The sequence below is a fragment of the Lissotriton helveticus genome, chromosome 8 (assembly GCF_964261635.1).
Source record: "Lissotriton helveticus chromosome 8, aLisHel1.1, whole genome shotgun sequence".
NCBI classification, from domain to species: domain Eukaryota; kingdom Metazoa; phylum Chordata; class Amphibia; order Caudata; family Salamandridae; genus Lissotriton; species Lissotriton helveticus.
In genome coordinates this window covers 615,044,735-615,062,693 of record NC_136069.1, presented here as the reverse complement: position 1 = coordinate 615,062,693, position 17,959 = coordinate 615,044,735, and positions in this window count along the sequence as shown.

The following is a 17,959-nucleotide window of genomic DNA, read 5'->3' as shown; positions in this document are numbered from 1 at the left end:
TGACGCCGATTCCGGAACAGACACCGCCGACAGCGAGAGCCTGCGTGGGACAGCTCGTGCCTCCATCCTGGTTGTCGAAGACACCTCCTGGTCCACGTGGCTGCAGAGTCAAGCGTCCACTCTTCACCTGATCACGACGACGACATCTGGTTCCTTCCTGGTTCCACTCCAGTCACTGGCTAGTGACTTTGAACATTGTCCCCTCTGCTTTCAGGTCTTCAGCTTTCCTGATCCACCCTTGGATCACACCGGACATCTTCCTCCTGGTCACCTGCAGCATCTTTTCTTTCAGGCTCCATTGACTTCAACGCAGAAACCCAACACGACTTCGCACCTATGCACCCGCAGCCCGTGGGTGAGGTAACGAGAGCATTTCGGTGCTCAAGGGTGGCTTGACTCTCCTAGTGTCCAGATTCACAGTCGTTTTAGTCCTAACTAGTCAGGATTGTCCGTACTCACCTTTTTCTTGAACTGTACTGCCCATAGACGTTGTTACGCATCCCGCGTGTGAGTTCACACTCTGCACCCGCGTCCCGTGGGCCTCCTATTACTTACCTAAGGTTAGGATAGCGTAGTCCCAGCGGTCCTGCAGCCTCTGGACAGCTCCATTTCTTCTATCGACTTTCACATTCCATTTACTTAGTATATGGTTTGCCGTGCCCCTAGGGCACCATTGTAATTTTGTGCAACTTATCGTATTTTTCCTAAGAGATTGTCATGTGCTTAGCCCTCTGATCTCATAAAGAGTTCAGAGGTGTTTGTTATTAATAAATGTATTGTTTATTTTCATAACAACCTGTGTGGTGTCATTTCATCTGGTATTCAAGGGGTTATATTGTGGTAAAACAGCTGGCTTCACATGCCAAAAGAGTTTAGCCTAAGACTGCTTTTGTAGTGTGTTTATATAGGGACCTATATCGATACTCCTATTTCTGACCCTTGTCCGGTTAATAAATCACTAATATCCATACAAAGGCACAGAAACCCGCTTTCAGATTAAGTCATAGCGCATGCTATCACATTAAGCAAGCACTATTCCTCCAGCCCCCTAGAAAGCACACGAGTTCTCAAAACAAACCAAACCACCAGCAGACCTGGGAAATCCCCCGCAGCTATTGTTTTGATTTCGTTCGAGAACTCCTGTAAAGAATGTAAGAACGACCAGTTCTTATGACATCCTTACTGACGTTTTATGTCCATCCTTACGTCAAACTCGGCACCTTTCAGGTATAAATATACCGACGCTGCCCTAAGCAAAGACACGGTGGTGATGAGCTTGGAGCAGCGCTACTTGCCGGAGAGCCCAGCTGATGCAGGAAGCCCACGGACGCTGCCCCTCCCTTTTGACGCGCTGAGAGAGACGCTGTCTTTTCTCCTGCCGAGAAATCCAGCCTCCGGCGTTTCCGGCTTGCCCTCGCGGGTAACTGGGAAACCGAGTCCTGAGAGAGAGATACCAGCCCTCCTGCCTTCTAAATCCCAGGTACTGAACTGACTAACCTCTTACAGAGAATTCTTGAGTCAGACTCTTGGCAAAACAAACTTAACTTAAACTGCTACTTACTTACTCCTTCCCACGTATTAGGCTTAGGTCAGGTACACCGGGGTAGGTGTAGTTAGAAGCACCAGTTGAGTACGATTAGTCAATGTATATATGTATGTATATCTTTTATCCATTTTAAAGTATCATATGGCTAAGAAACCATATCAATGCTTTTACAGTATTATTTTATAATCCTGCTTTTATTATATGCATTCTACTTAACCTTAAGTATTGCAATTGTAGCGATTCATTTCTCTTGTATGAGAAAGGAGACTGATCAATAAATAACACCTTTTATTGAACACGCCCGTCTCTTCCTTTTCTCTACAATCTGGTGAAACTAAGTATGCACGTACTGACTGAGTAAAATAATTGTCTTTTGTTTTCACACGACTCTAGAGATATACTCTTGATTAGGGAGAGCAAAGTTGTCATGTTATATGGTTGTCAGAAACTAAATCCCTTCTTGTCTATCCAGGGAGGTTAAACTCCTCCTTGCCTATTCGAGAAAGTTTCTAGTGAACTCTGAGCTAGCTGGCACACAAAACTTTAAGTCTAATATCGTCAGTAGAAGACCTAGTTAACCTCTGTCCTACGTCTATACTATTGAAGATATTATTCCAATGCGCAGAGCCTATTGGGATAATAGGAACTATACTACATGGCGCCCAACGGTTTGGATAGGCAATAAATCTAACGCAAGGCATTAGAGTAACTCAGTCGTGCTTTTTCACACAGACCCTTTCTCCCATAAATACTCCAAAGACGTCTGGAGTGGGTAAAAGGTTAAATCCGCCAAACTTAGTAGGAGGAGACTCCTATGTATAGTTTTTGGTTTATTCAACGTTGAAGGATACACTGTTCCAAAATATTGTGCACCTAATCTTTGTTTCCTTGAAAACCTGATCTGCAACGAAAACAAAAAAACCTTCCTGTCAGTAAAATGTCAGACAGCGAAGGAGAAAGGGAGGCGGCTAGAATAGCAGCTCAACTCCTAAAGGATGACACAAGTCTCCTGCAGACTGACCCGGACGCAATACTCATCCCGGTCAGCATAAGAAAAACTATAACACTTAAACTTATAGAGAATGGACTAACACCAAGAGGTGGTACAGTCATATTCGTAATTGAGGCACATGAATATCGGCAGACAGAGGTATTCTATTCATGGATAAACTTTCCAGCAGCAAACGCTGTAACAAAGGAATTCCACTATTACAAGATAGAGGAACCTCCCGATGAGTACACTCCTTTCGAGGAGGTGAAAATACCACTAAAATACCAAGAGCACCTGCTCTGGTTTAAAGGCGCCCTAAAACATAATGATCACATCACCAGGCTCGGTCCACTAGGTAGACCAGGAGCAATGTGGCCGGTTCTAGCAGGATACACACCACATCCAGACATTGAAAAAATGTCAATACCAGAACTTTTAGCACAGCTAAAACAACTGATTAAAATACACAGACAATTAGTCCAATATGTAATGCGGACTTCAACAGTCCAAACAGCTATTAAAATTCCACAGCTGACCCCTCATCAGGGGAACACAAATAAAATCACACCACAGAACATACAGTCCTGTCTAGGTAAAGTACCCATTAAAAGGGAACAAATTCCATTCTGGTTAGCACAAAAAATCACTCAAATAGAGGCGGTATTTCCGGATACCACCCCTGTTGAGAAACACAGAATTCTGACTATCTGTCTTCCAATGGGGATCGCACCACATGTGGAAGACTGTGACACTTGGGGCACAGTTTTTGCTTCCATTTATACAAAAACACATGGTGTTCCGTCCATAGCGGTAATACCAGAGGTGCTAAAACAGATTCAAAGTGAATACGGTCCAGAACCTGCTTTAACTCTGGGTATGAAATTACTGAAAGACTTCAAGCAGGTCTCGGCAATATTACTAGCAAACATAAAGGGGGAAGCAGCAACTGTGGCGATCCGCCAAAGGTTGAAAGAAACAGATATAGCAGAACAACCATTTGAACTTGCCAGAATCATAGAAAAATCCTATGAAGAACTAGGAAGAGATAGTTTGGGTGGGAAACCAGTGAGACCCCAACTAACTGAAAATCCTGAAAAGGAATTTATTAAAAATAATCTAAACACTCCAAAAAAGAGCTGGGATGGAAATAAACAATCCACTCCCAAAGAAAAAAGATTTCAGTCCAGAGGAAGGTCTCCTCGGCGGAGAGAAAGATCTCCGAACCAAGGACACAAGTCTCCCCAGAGGGAGCCCTCTGAGAAAAAATACAACCTTAGAAATAGGGATAATTTGAAGAAACCTGATAGATATCAAGATATTGATACACGTCCCTCTCGATCTTTTCAGACTTCCTCGCAGAAATCGGAAAGAAGAGGACGGTCAGAACACAGGGAAGAGCACGTCAAGTCCAAAGACAAAGACCTGCTCATCAAAGTAAAAAATTACAATTTCCAAAGAAGAAGGTAGCCAGTATTAAAGTAATCAAACATGCGGAGGATACTGAGGACACAACTGAAAAACGGAGAGTGGGCTCAGACAATGCTAGACAGCGCAGCAGAAGTGAGCATAGCTCGCAAGATCCTGATGAATCATCTGGAGACAGTGGACACAAATGAATACATTCAAGTGGAAACTGCAGATACCAGAGTTAGCAAACCTCATAAAATATATGAAATAACATTACGTATAGAGGGAGATAAGACTAGGAAAATAAGGGGTCTATTTTGGGATAATCTCTCCAAAGGTTATGACATCCTTCTAGCTGAAAAAGACTGGCCACCAGAGTTTGTCAGGGAGTGCCCTCATGGCGAAGAAATGATTATGCCTGCCTTCTCAAATCATATTCCAATTCATAAAAAATATACACTTGCAAGAAAGTGGGCAGTAGCCCAGGCTCCTGCACTATATAAAAATCATGTGGGATGGGATGAGGACTCTCCTCCTCACAAAATCCAGTTAAAATCTCAACCAACTGCACAGAGGCAGTACCCAATTAAGCAAGAAGCTAAAAAACAGGTCGGGGAGATCTTAGATCAACTTGAATACCAAGGGGTGATTGAAACTTGCACCTCACAAATGAACAATCCTTTGTTTCCTGTCTCCAAACCAGATGATTCATATCGTCTAGTTTTGGACTACAGACACCTAAACTCATGTTGCAAGACATTTGCAGTACAAAACTCACACAGTGCAGCACTAATGAAGAGCATAGTGCGCAAAAAATACAAAACAACATTAGACATCTCTAATGGATTCTTTTGTCAAAATATAGCACCAGAAAGCAGATATTTGACCGCGTTCTCAATAAACGGCTCGCAGAAAAAATTCTGTCGTTTGCCACAGGGGTTCAAGAACAGCCCAGGATTATTCTCAGCGAGAGTAACAGAGTTACTACAAATATATGATGATGAGGCATTATCTTATGTCGATGACATCTATCTAACAGATGATGACTTGGATACCCACTTGAAAAGAGTGAACACCATAATACTTGGGTTCGCAGCAGAGGGTTACAAATTCAACTACAAGAAGTCAAGAATTGCCCATCTAACTGTCCTGTTTTTAGGATATGAATTATCAAGTGAAGGCAAAAGCCTGGCTGACAATTTCTTAGAGAAATGTGCTGTAATCCAAGCACCAAGAACGCTGAAAAACTTACAATCAATTCTAGGTTTCCTGAATTTCAGAAGAGCTTACATTATAAATTACGCAGAGAGAGTTAAACCTCTCTATGACCTAATAAAACCAGATTTTAAAAGAATAAATTGGACTAAAAAACACACAAAAATTTTGAGATCTTTACAAACGGACATGTTAGTTAAAACAAAACTACAAACACGCGATAACACACGCAACCTTGTGATTCGAGTCATCCCAGGAAGATGCGGATTCACATACCTAACCTCTAATGAGGGAGAAACGGTACCAATAGCATACAAATCTCATTTGTACACAGAAGCTGAGAAAACGTTCAGCATTAAGGAAAACATTGTTCATGCGGTTCAAACAGCTGTAGCAAGAGAAAGATACCAAGCTGACGGCAGACGGATTACAGTCAGAACAGCAGAATCAGCCTTTGAGGCATTAACAAGCCCATGTAATTTACCTACTGTGGCACTAGATCCAAAATGGATACAATGGGAAAATTCTCTTGCTACAGACAAAGTGAAATACTATTTTGACCCGGAAATGAGAAAATTAAAAAATCTAGAATACGAAAGAGAATACCCTCTGCCAATTGACATTCTGCCCATACGACAATACGCCTGTGTAATATATACAGACGGACATGCTCAACCCTCAGTTTGGGGAAAGCAAGCATATAATGCCACATGCGAGATTGTAAAAGACATGTGGCGCGGAGGTAAATTGAGACCTCTATTTACGAAAACACACTCAGTGGAAAATAATTCAGAACAACAAACTGAAATAATAGCGTTAAAAATGGCGCTAGATAATGCCGATCGCGAATTCCCGACACTAATAGTGTGCGATTCGTACTACTGCATCAAATCATTCAATAACGATTTACAGAAATGGGTTAAAAACGGTTACAAAGATGACACAGGTGCCACAATCAAGCAAAAATCGCTTTGGAAACAAGAACTACTAAAGACTCACGTGATACACTCACTGAGTCATCAGCCTGATGGCGTTCACGTTGCAGGGAATTCATTGGCTGAGACAGCCACAACGGAAGCAACTAAATTGGCTTCCGTAGCTACAAAAAAGCGTTCAGGAAAATACATTGACGGGGAAACAATGCTGGCGGTGAAAACGTCATCAAAAGGCGACTGCTCAGCGCTACCCATCAACTATCCACTCAATTATACATACATAATCGATGCAAACTCCGTTCCTTTTGCTCAAATCCCTGGAGTGGGGGATAGGGTAATTCCAAACACGAACAGGAGAGTCTTGTTAATAGCAGACCCACATATGGGTGAGGGTCTTAGACACCTTAAGCTTAAGGATTCTCTGGAAGAATTACAATCAATATACTGGTGGCCAGGAATGAGCCTGGAACATCACATATTTGCAAAAAACTGCCCAGACTGCAACAGAGATCGCAGTGACGACCGAGACGGTATATTACCATGGCGTTTCGCTCCAGATTGGATTAAACAATAAATATAAATAAAAAACCCAGTATGAATAATGCGTCATGTTAACATGTAGAGACTATTTTCACTTATAATGTAGACCCCAGCTCTCGGCTGACGTCTGAACTGTTATGAAAAGATTTGCGAGTCTATAATGGCATATACGCTAGGAGCATGCTACATTCTGACCAAAGTCTTGCCTTTAGCTCTCGAGCTTATAGGGGGGGCATGGCCAGTATGGGCATTGCATTGCGGGACTCTTATCACTTCCTTCCTGAGGGAAACGGGATGGTGTAAAGAAAAAACCAAGGCATAGAGCAATCTATAATGGCAAAGATATTAGGTTCAGGAGCTGGGTGGGTCAAACATTTAATAAGTGTCCAACGTAGTCTTAATAATCTGCCAAGAAATTCTCTGAGAGGTCTCAGTCCGTACGAATTATTGTTTGGGACTAGAATGTTAATCCAGGACCTCAATAGTGAAACTTCAGTGGTGAAAGAAAAATGCTTTGATATCAAAGATCGTTTGGCTATTTTACAGGACTTAAATGAAAAAAGAAAAGACCTGAGCAACATAAAATTGAAACAACAGCCAACAACCACTGAAGAGAAACCACCTGTCCCAGCAAGGCCTGTCTGGATTCCAAAAATCGGGGATCTGGTCAGAGAGAAGATCGCGGTAAAGAAGGAATTTGGGCCTTCTTACAGAAAAGCAGTACCTGTCTTGTCTGTCAACGGGACAAGATCAGTAGTATTACCGCCCCTTGCTGGTAAAAAGGAGAACCGAGTTGTATCCATCGACCTGGTTAAACCACAATCTTGTGGCCGATAACAAGTAGTAGGCCAAGTGGACTCCCAAGAAGTAGCAGAACACCAAAGTTTGCTACAAATACAGAGGTTCAAACTGAGAGACTAATCACCTTTGATAAACCTACAGTGAATCAACAAGGACTATGCAACAAAGCCATGGAACTAAAACCTCTTGAAATCCAAATCAAATTCTTACATCAAGAAACACCAATCTACAATGATGTAACCACTGACTATGCTAATGAAACAAAGCAAATTCCAAAAGCAAAAAGGAATCTAGAAGCAATTGAAACAATTGACAGAACAGCATCAGGCTACTTCATCAACTTCGATTATTTTTCTGAGGATCCAAGTGAACCTGAGGAACAGCCAACAACAAAAACTTTTAAAGACAAAGCAAAGGAACTTTTTCATCAACTAAAAGAAACCTATCTGATATCTCCATGGATTGAAATTTGGGTGGCACTAGGTGTATTCGTCCTCATACTTTGGCTCATCATGGTACTATGCTTGGGACATTTTTTTTAGGGAAAATATGTTACAATGGACACAGCAAGTCAGAAAATCAACTTGGTCCTAAAACCACACAAGTCTTCACACATCGAGAAAAGAGAACTTTCTTAAGTAAACTTCACAGCCAATCCTATACCCGGTGGGGTAGCATGGGACAAAACTGATTACGAAATCTATGGTCCGGTCGAGCTCCTGAAGTATCCTCATCAATTCAAGATTTCATTGAGTGACTTTGTAAAACCAAGCACATTCGCTGATGATTGGGACTTTGAAAGTATTAATGAAATGATGTCAGATCTAGTGATGTCAGCTAAATTTACAGAACATGATTATTTACAGGGTTCATCTAATTATGACCAGATGTATTGTTACAACCACTATGGTCACCATTATCTGCATAAATCTGCTCAACCTAGAAATGTTTTTAATTATAACCAATGGGAACATTGTGCTACTCCTCCAAAGGCAGTTCAAAAACATTTTATGAAAACATTTCTTATTTCTCAGGGTTCAACACAAGTGATGCAGAAACATTTTATTTCAAATTGTTAAATAGGACAGGAATGAAAACCATGCTTACAAACACAAAATTAATCTATTCAGAGACATTTTTTGAAAAAATGAAAACATTTGGTTTTGATTTCTGGAACTATAACATTGAAACAAAAACGATCTGGGGTACAAAAGATTGGCAAGTGCAAGGTATAGAATCATTATTTAGAGCCTGCATGACCCAAGACCAAATTTTATTCTTGAATGATACAATTCAACAGACTACCTGTCTTGGCCTAGCCAAAATTAGAAACTTAAACAAACCGTCTATTCCAAAACCAACACCTGACAGTAATAGCACTACAGATGTTGAGATGGACGTATCCCATATTTTAAACCAAAACAGAACGAATCCTGATTGGAAAAAATGGTTGATCTGGCCCACAGACACAAATAACTGTCAAGATAGATTCCTGAACAAAATACAGGGGTTCACATTGACCAGGCCAGACCCTAGATACTCCCAGAGACAACATCCAGGGATTGTAACTACTTACAGTGTAGGGAAACTCTGCCTCGAATGGCTACATACATCCACACTGGTTGAAATTAAGCAACACTTGACTTTACTTAAAGAAGGTGCTGACTTACGTGATTTCATTATGGGACCACGCAAACAGCGTCAGAAACGTTTCATAGCGGCCTCTATATATGCAGCTTACAACGAAGCTTGGAAAGAAACTCAAATTGAGACAGCAGAGAGAATACGGGAAATTGACCGTGTTAATTGGGAAAAAACACTTTCTGTTGTAGACAATGGGTTAATGACTCTGTCTTCCAGAATATATTCACTGGACAGTATTGTATCATCTGCAATCGATATAATAGAGCAAGACTTACTGATGTTGCAACATGGTCAGTCCCAATTACGTTCTATTGTACAGCTTGGCTGGACGTTACAAAATCTGCGTTCAGGCTACGTGCCTTGGCGTTTAATCAACACAACGTCATTATTCAGTATCTTTAACCTTACTGATACACAAATCAGCTTGGCACAAAAGGGTGCTGATTATACAATTCTGAGCATTGAAAAACTTGAGAGATTGCCATTGACAATGTCAGAACGACCTGTCATTGAATGGATAATACACGGAATCATAACTATTCCAATAACGACTTTCCAGTTTCGATACTGCCAAAAATATATACAGGCAGGCCAGTATGAAAGGTTGGGTAAAGGATACATTAAGTCAACATGGAACTTACCTTATACACACACAAGTTACAGTAATAAAGGACAGAGTGTATTTCTTAGTGGTAATAATTGTGAAAAATCACTAAGTGGTATACTTCTGTGTCAGGGTATAAGTTTACATGGGACCTGTGAGGGGAATTCAAATAACCTTTCATGTCACCAGCTCGGCACACCTGCAACGCAAATAGAACCATTCTTTAGAAGACTTTCTAACGGGAGTTACATTCTAATTGTGGATCACAGATGTTGTGGCTTGCTGCCAGGAAAACCTTATCTAGTAAGCGTGAGCTCCATGGTCACTTGCTGTGAGAGAGTATTGTTTGCGAATGACACTCCAGACAGGGAGGGAAAAATCTGGCCCAGTTTGAAAATCTCTTCTATTCGAATTGATACTTTAAGCAGAATGAAGACTGTGCTCCTACATATGCCAACTCATTTGACGTCATCAAAAGAAACGTATGATCTCCAAGTTGCAAGGACAACGGGTGAGATACATGCATTGTTATCAACAAATTGCCCCCTACACTTCGCAGAAATGCTAAACGAAATCTTAAACATTTCTGATACAAGTGGTATCGCGAGTGTATTTAAGACCGTTTTTTCGGGACTGTTGACACCTTTCAAAGCAGTCCCGGGTATTTTTCATAATTTCGTCCATTCCATCTTTGGCGGACTTCCACTCCTGTTGGGACTAGTAGCAGGCATTTTATTTTTGCTACTCTTGCTTCGTTATGACAAGCCAAGTCACAGACAAGACTCCAGCAACAATGGAAGAAACGATCCTAGCTATACGCTACCGGGACCGCATAACTAAAGTTCTTGGATTAGCCCAGCTAAGAGATCTGAATATGACCTGGCTTCTTTCATTCAGACCCATATGGCAGAATTGTGTCTTACCTGTATTGATGTGCATGCTATGTGGCGAAGAATGCGTGTTGGACACCTGTCTTACACTACAATCAGAAGTACCATTGGATGCAGATACTTTGTTGGGTCCAGTAAAGGCACATGCATTGTGCTGTCCCCAGCGGCTACCTATCCTGATGACGGCATTCGTGGAGACTTCACCACTATGATTGAAGGGTAGTGAAGTACAGGATGAAAGCAGCATCAACCAGGTACGACCATCTGTAAGCAGTTCTGATCAAACCATCACTGAAAGCGAACATGCTCATGACTGCATGATAGCGACATTTTCCAACTTGGTCGAACTTTCACCAGAAGCAGTAGACTGTTTTTTCGAGAGTCTGTCTGAAATGACGTTTTCACCAGAACAGAGAGAGTGACTTTAAACGAAATTGCACACAGCGTTCCCTGAACTCTGAATTTGGCCTTCAGCTTTGTGAAAACAAAGCGACTGTGAACTATTTTTTCTCTTCTCCCCTGACAAACTGGAACTTTATCAAATCCAAAAATATTTCCCTTTTTGCACTTATCTTCTGCTTAAAGTAAAACTATTCTTAGAGAACAGAGCTTCTATTTTTAGGAACTCTAGAAACATTACATTACCTCAACCTCTAGCTTATTTACAAGTGATTGTATTTATATGTGATGAAGTGGTCTCGCACTTTTTCTTCTGTATTAAGAGCCATTTCATGTGTAATTTTCACAAATCATTCATGCTGATATAAAATGTGCATCTCTTTTTTGAATGATTATACTGCTTGAATGCATACAGTACCTATACTCATTTCGTGTATTTCGCATAAGCCATTTTTCAAATACAAAGGAAAAAAAATGTATTTTGGGGTGGTTCGGTATACACATGCACTGTTAGTTATGTTTACTACTGCTTAGGTTAGTAAATATGTACATAAATGCGTGGAGTGGGTGTAGTGTGTTTATATAGGGACCTATATCGATACTCCTATTTCAGACCCTTGTCCTGTTAATAAATCACTAATATCCATACAAAGGCACAGAAACCCGCTTTCAGATTAAGTCATAGCGCATGCTATCACATTAAGCAAGCACTATTTCTCCAGCCCCCTAGAAAGCACACCGAGTTCTCAAAACAAACCAACCCACCAGCAGACCTGGGAAATCCCCCGCAGCTATTGTTTTGATTTCGTTCGAGAACTCCTGTAAAGAATGTAAGAACGACCAGTTCTTATGACATCCTTACTGACGTTTTATGTCCATCCTTACGTCAAACTCAGGACCTTTCAGGTATAAATCGACCGACGCTGCCCTAAGCAAAGACACGGTGGTGATGAGCTTGGAGCAGCGCTACTTGCCGGAGAGCCCAGCTGATGCAGGAAGCCCACGGACGCTGCCCCTCCCTTTTGACGCGCTGAGAGAGACGCTGTCTTTTCTTCTGCCGAGAAATCCAGCCTCCGGCGTTTCCGGCTTGCCCTCGCGGGTAACTGGGATACCGAGTCCTGAGAGAGAGATACCAGCCCTCCTGCCTTCTAAATCCCAGGTACTGAACTGACTAAGCCCTTACAGAGAATTCTTGAGTCAGACTCTGGGCAAAACAAACTTAACTTAAACTGCTACTTACTTACTCCTTCGCACGTATTAGGCTTACGTCAGGTACACCGGGGTAGGCGTAGTTAGAAGCACCAGTTGAGTACGATTAGTCAATGTATATATGTATGTATATCTTTTATCCATTTTAAAGTACCATATGGCTAAGAAACCATATCAATGCTTTTACAGTATTATTTTATAATCCTGCTTTTATTATATGCATTCTACTTAACCTTAAGTATTGCAATTGTAGCGATTCATTTCTCTTGTATGAGAAAGGAGACTGATCAATAAATAACACCTTTTATTGAACACGCCCGTCTCTTCCTTTTCTCTACAATCTGGTGAAACTAAGTATGCACGTACTGACTGAGTAAAATAATTGTCTTTTGTTTTCACACAACTCTAGAGATATACTCTTGATTAGGGAGAGCAAAGTTGTCATGTTCTATGGTTGTCAGAAACTAAATCCCTTCTTGTCTATCCAGGGAGGTTAAACTCCTCCTTGCCTATTCGAGAAAGTTTCTAGTGAACTCTGAGCTAGCTGGCACACAAAACTTTAAGTCTAATATCGTCAGTAGAAGACCTAGTTAACCTCTGTCCTACGTCTATACTATTGAAGATATTATTCCAATGCGCAGAGCCTATTGGGATAATAGGAACTACACTACACTTTGTCCATGCTACCATTAGGATAGCTGGTCTATACGGTTGACTTACAACCAATCACCATAAGGGTTGTTTGGACTGATACAAGGTGATCACTAGAACTAGTGAGCATCATATATCAGGCCAACTTCTCACTTTCAAGACTCCAGCTTTTTATTTTATCCCCCTAACCTTAAGTTCATTTGTTGTTCCCTAACTGACTTTCTCACCTGCTACTATGTTGCTCCACCACCACCTCATAGTCCTAAAATATTTTATTTTATTTTATTTTATGTAACGCCAGACAGCAGCCATTTGCTCCCAGGCCACTCCACTTACAAAAAAGCGTTTTTTATTGAGCACCTTTTTTATTTATTGCTCCAAGTTCCAGGCGTAATCTTGAATCAGTGAATAAAAAAAGAATAAAATGGCACCAATGCCATTCTCTAAGCATAATGTATGCATGCGTATGTCATCACACATGCGTGCACCTATGGAATGACAACCATCAGCAGCATCATGATGCGTACATGCTCATCTGCATGTACACATCAGTGCACCTTCGTTTTTAATCTATTTTTCTGTTTTTTTTGTTTGCTGATGATGCAAAGCCAATGAGTCGAAAAGCAAAACCTACTGACTTTGCAAATTCTTGTGTTTTGTGAATTCATTCATCTATCTATAGTTACAGTCTCAAGCAGTGATACTCAAAGTATGCTCCCGGGGCCACATGCAGCCCACCTAACCTTTACATGCACCCCCCTGGTCAACAACAACACTGGGTGCTGTTTACTTGACACAGCACTACCATCAAAAAGATGTTACATAAGCAGGCAAACATTTACTAAAAAGTTAATTGAAGTTAAAGAAAGGAAGTAACTAAGGTGTACTACTTTGCTTAACTTTAGGAGCATTTTCCTTTTTAGAGACATCTTTCAGCAACAGTGTACAAGTATGATTAAGCCTCTCCAAAATTCAAAAAGTGTATTTAATTAACATGCAGAACAATTTCACCTTAGTAAATCAGATCATTGAATATCATTAAAAGTTTTTTTTTTAAAGCGATATTTTTCAAACTTGAATTTGGAAACATTCATTATTCTCCTCCCACCCTGACAACAGTGCCAATAGTGAATTAGGAGACACATCAGTTGTTCTGTGCACTCTTTGTATACCTTGGGTTTCTGTTATGCATAAACAGCATTATATTTATTAGATCAAAGACAGGAGAAGGTTTAATATAGCACACATCCTGAAGTCATGTATTTCAAGGACGTTTTATATTTGATAATGAGGAAAAGGGAAGGTAAGTGAAATAAAACAATTGCATAGGATTACGCAATTTTTTTAAGGGGAGAAACTGGACAACTTCTCAGGTTTTCTGTATTCACATTGTGCAATTCAGCCACTAGATTTTGATGCTATACTGCACCCCACCATACAGCCAACTCCTCCCCAAATTCCAGACCCCCACCCTGCTGGCATCAATGCTGCCCTCGGTCACATCACAAACCAAAATGTTTGGCCCCTGGGAAATATTTTTGGACTATCCATGCTGTAATGCATTCTTTATTCATGAATTCCTCTACACACTTTGATTGACTCATTTATTGTTGCACACAGCATCACATTTCCAGTCATTCATTCACATATGTAAAGGCTGTTATCCATTCATCCATTTATCACACTGTCAATCGCTCATTCTTAAGGATCTAATTGATTAAAAAAGACACTCTAACTCACTCATCAAACACGTGTAAATAATTGCCACCTTTTATACTAATGAAAGATCACATCTAACGTATAAAAGTATTATAACGCCACTTCGAAAATCAAAAAGCATATTTTACTAACAGGCACAACTGTTTGAGCTGATGTCAGTGCGTTGAAATAATTTTGTTTAAAGTGATAGCTTTCAAACATAAATTTAGAAACATCTATTCTTCTCCCCCTCCCGGACAACAGTGCCAATAGTGAACTAAGAGGTATGCCAGTTGCTATGTGCCCTCTTTGGGTGACCTGGATTCTTGTTATGCATGAGCAGCATTATAGTTTAAATCAAACGCAGGAGAAGGTTTTTATAAGCACACATCCTGATGTCATGAACTTCAAGGTGCTTTTATATTTGATCATGAGGAAAAGGGAATGAAAGTGAAATAACTCACTCATCAAATAGTTCTCAAATAGTTAAACTTTTGGTAAGCATTTTAACCTAATATGGATTCAAAAATTTTTGCCATCATCTAAACTAATTAGAGATGCACACACAATCTTATAAATTCACCACTATTAAATGTTAATTTGCATATTATAAACAAATCCTTACTCATACATCCAAAAGTTAGCAATCTTAATGTTTTATGCATAACATGTCAATCGTTCTTTCACAATACTAAATCTCAGTTTGAAAATTTAAGTGTGATATGTTTCTAAGTGTGATATGTTTCCAATCGGTGCTTAGTTTGTAAAATAATAAGTGCAGGTGCCTAAAGCTCTCCTCAGAAGCACACTCATGGTGTTATTAAATATTGGCATGCCAAATACCTAGTTTTGAATCCACCTCATTGTTCTTTAATCCACTACCAGACACACCGTGCAAAATTATTTCACGCTTAAGGGTTCCTCCTTTCTTACTTTTCGATGGCTTTCCTGTCTTTCGCTTCCTCCTTTCCCCTTTGTGTGTTTTTTCTCTCTTTCTCTTGGTCGATGTCTGATGAGGAAAAATGAGTGTGGGTCCCCAAATATGAATGCACCCTCCAGCAACCACCAGCTCAAGTTAAGCCCTGTATCTAATATGTTTTTTTTTATGTGTCAATCTTCTTTTCCGGCTATATCTTGAAAAGCATAAGATAAAATAAGCAGATCATAAATAAAAACCATAATGCTAACTCATAATTCAATGCAGCACCCTGGCTTCACTCCCTGTTTTCAGAATTGTGGGGCATACTTTGCCCTGCTACAAGAAAAAAAACTATTGCTACCGTTACCTCAGTATAGTGCAACTTGTAATAAGGTCCAAAGGGATTTTCTTTTATTTGCTATCATTATGATTAAAGCTCCCAATTTTCAGTTTTATTGATTTTTACAGAGAAATACAGTCCCGAATCGATCTATTTTCCATTATGTAGCACATGCACATTTTCTGCATGTCCACCCCAGAAATGTTGACTTTTTCTGAACACAGCTTCAACTTGCCTACCTCTAACTCCTGGGGTGTAGGATTGTCAAGACCAAGGTGGGCGTGCAAGGTTTTATTTGACAAGAAAATGATGCTGATTTCTATTTGCAGTGAATCGTTTTGTAAATCAATAAAAGGCAAATATTAACTTGTGCAAACGTAAGAGAGATCAATAGGCAGAAATATTTTAAAAAACAAGCATTGGCAATGTCAATAGGTATGTCTTTAATATGCTTCAGCCAGTGCTCCCTTAGACACATGGATACCCTGAATGCATAGCGAAACACCGCTCATCCTGCTGGTACACAGATTTACCACTCGCCTTGAACACACTAGGCATATCACTCACCAGACACTCCTGCTGCCACATCTTGTCCTCACAGGCACACCCTGCACTAACACAAGCACTCAACTCACCCTGCACTCACACATGCACACTGCTTGCAATACATAAAACCACAACTCACTCTCGGTTGTCATTTGCCCCCAAGCCAATCCACTTTCAGAAAAGTGCTTTTGCTTAGTACATTTTTTATTTATTGCTCGAAATGCCATGCACAATTTTGAATCAGTAATTAAAGAAAAGAATAAAATGGCACCCATGTATTTCCGTAAGCGCACATATGGGTGGTACGGCATGCATGTGTATACATCATCAGGCATGTGTGCACCTACGCAATGACACATCTGCACGTATGTGCTCATGTGCATGTTCACATCATTGCACTTCTTTTTTATTCTTTTTTGATGATGCTGCACAACATCTGCAAAAAGCATTGACAAACCCAATAAGTCAAAAAGGCCAGACTTATTGGCTTTGCAAATGTTTATTTTTTGTACATTCAGTGATCCATCCACGCTTGCACTCTAATGCTTTCCTTATTCATGCATCCATCTTCAAGTTAACACTTTCATTCACCCATCCATTGTTGAGCGCAACAGCACATTCCATGATATTAACTTATCTTTCTAAGGCTCACATGATTTCATCCATTTATGAGTTCTTCAGTCTCTCCTTCTTAGCGTTCTCATTCAATCACAAACACACTCAAACTCACTCAACAAAAGACTTGCAAACACAGTTGCCATCTTATATACTAGTTATGGATCCCCACTAACATTTCACTACAATTTGGATGTGCTTAGTCCTCAAAACTTTAAGCTTGTGTTAAGTATTTAACCTAATATACATTTAAATATGGTTGTCATCATCTAAACTAATTATACATATATATATTCACTGAAAAAACCATAGGTTTCAGGCCGTATATATTTAGGAATTAGCATTTAAAAAACCTTTAAAATTCACTCAAAAAACTATACGTTTTAGGGGTGTTATAGTTAGCTGGACATTTCACTCATACAAAACCATGGAAATTGCTCCTATATAGTTAGTTGTACTAACTATATTTCGCGCACCCGCAATCCACTGCTGATGATGTCACATATTACATCATTCATGACATGGTCAGTGACATCACTGATGACATCTCAAATGACATCACTGATGACATCATCCAGTGAATGTGGTTTGCTTCGGTATTTAAATATGCATTATATATATAGCAATTTGCATTGAAGAATGAGTGGATATATAAAAATAAATATTTGGATGGAGGATTTAGTAGCAGTGTAATTGACTGTTTACTTGACAAATTTATAATGTCTCACTAAATATAGTGGATAGTGACTAAATTGTTTGAATATCTGTATCACTTTGTCAGTTGTTGTGTAAACTGGTTCTCCAGTTGGTTACTAGCTATGTGAAAGCCTGTATTAGTTATTGATTAGTTAACTGAGTATTTGTATGGGAGAGTGAATGTGTGTGTGGTTCGGTGGGGGGGGGTGTGACTGCCCAAAGATGTGTGAATAGTTGATTCACTAGATATATGAAGTTAAAACTACATGTTCTAACAGTTGTTTGGGTGAGTGAATATCTTTATGGGTATGGT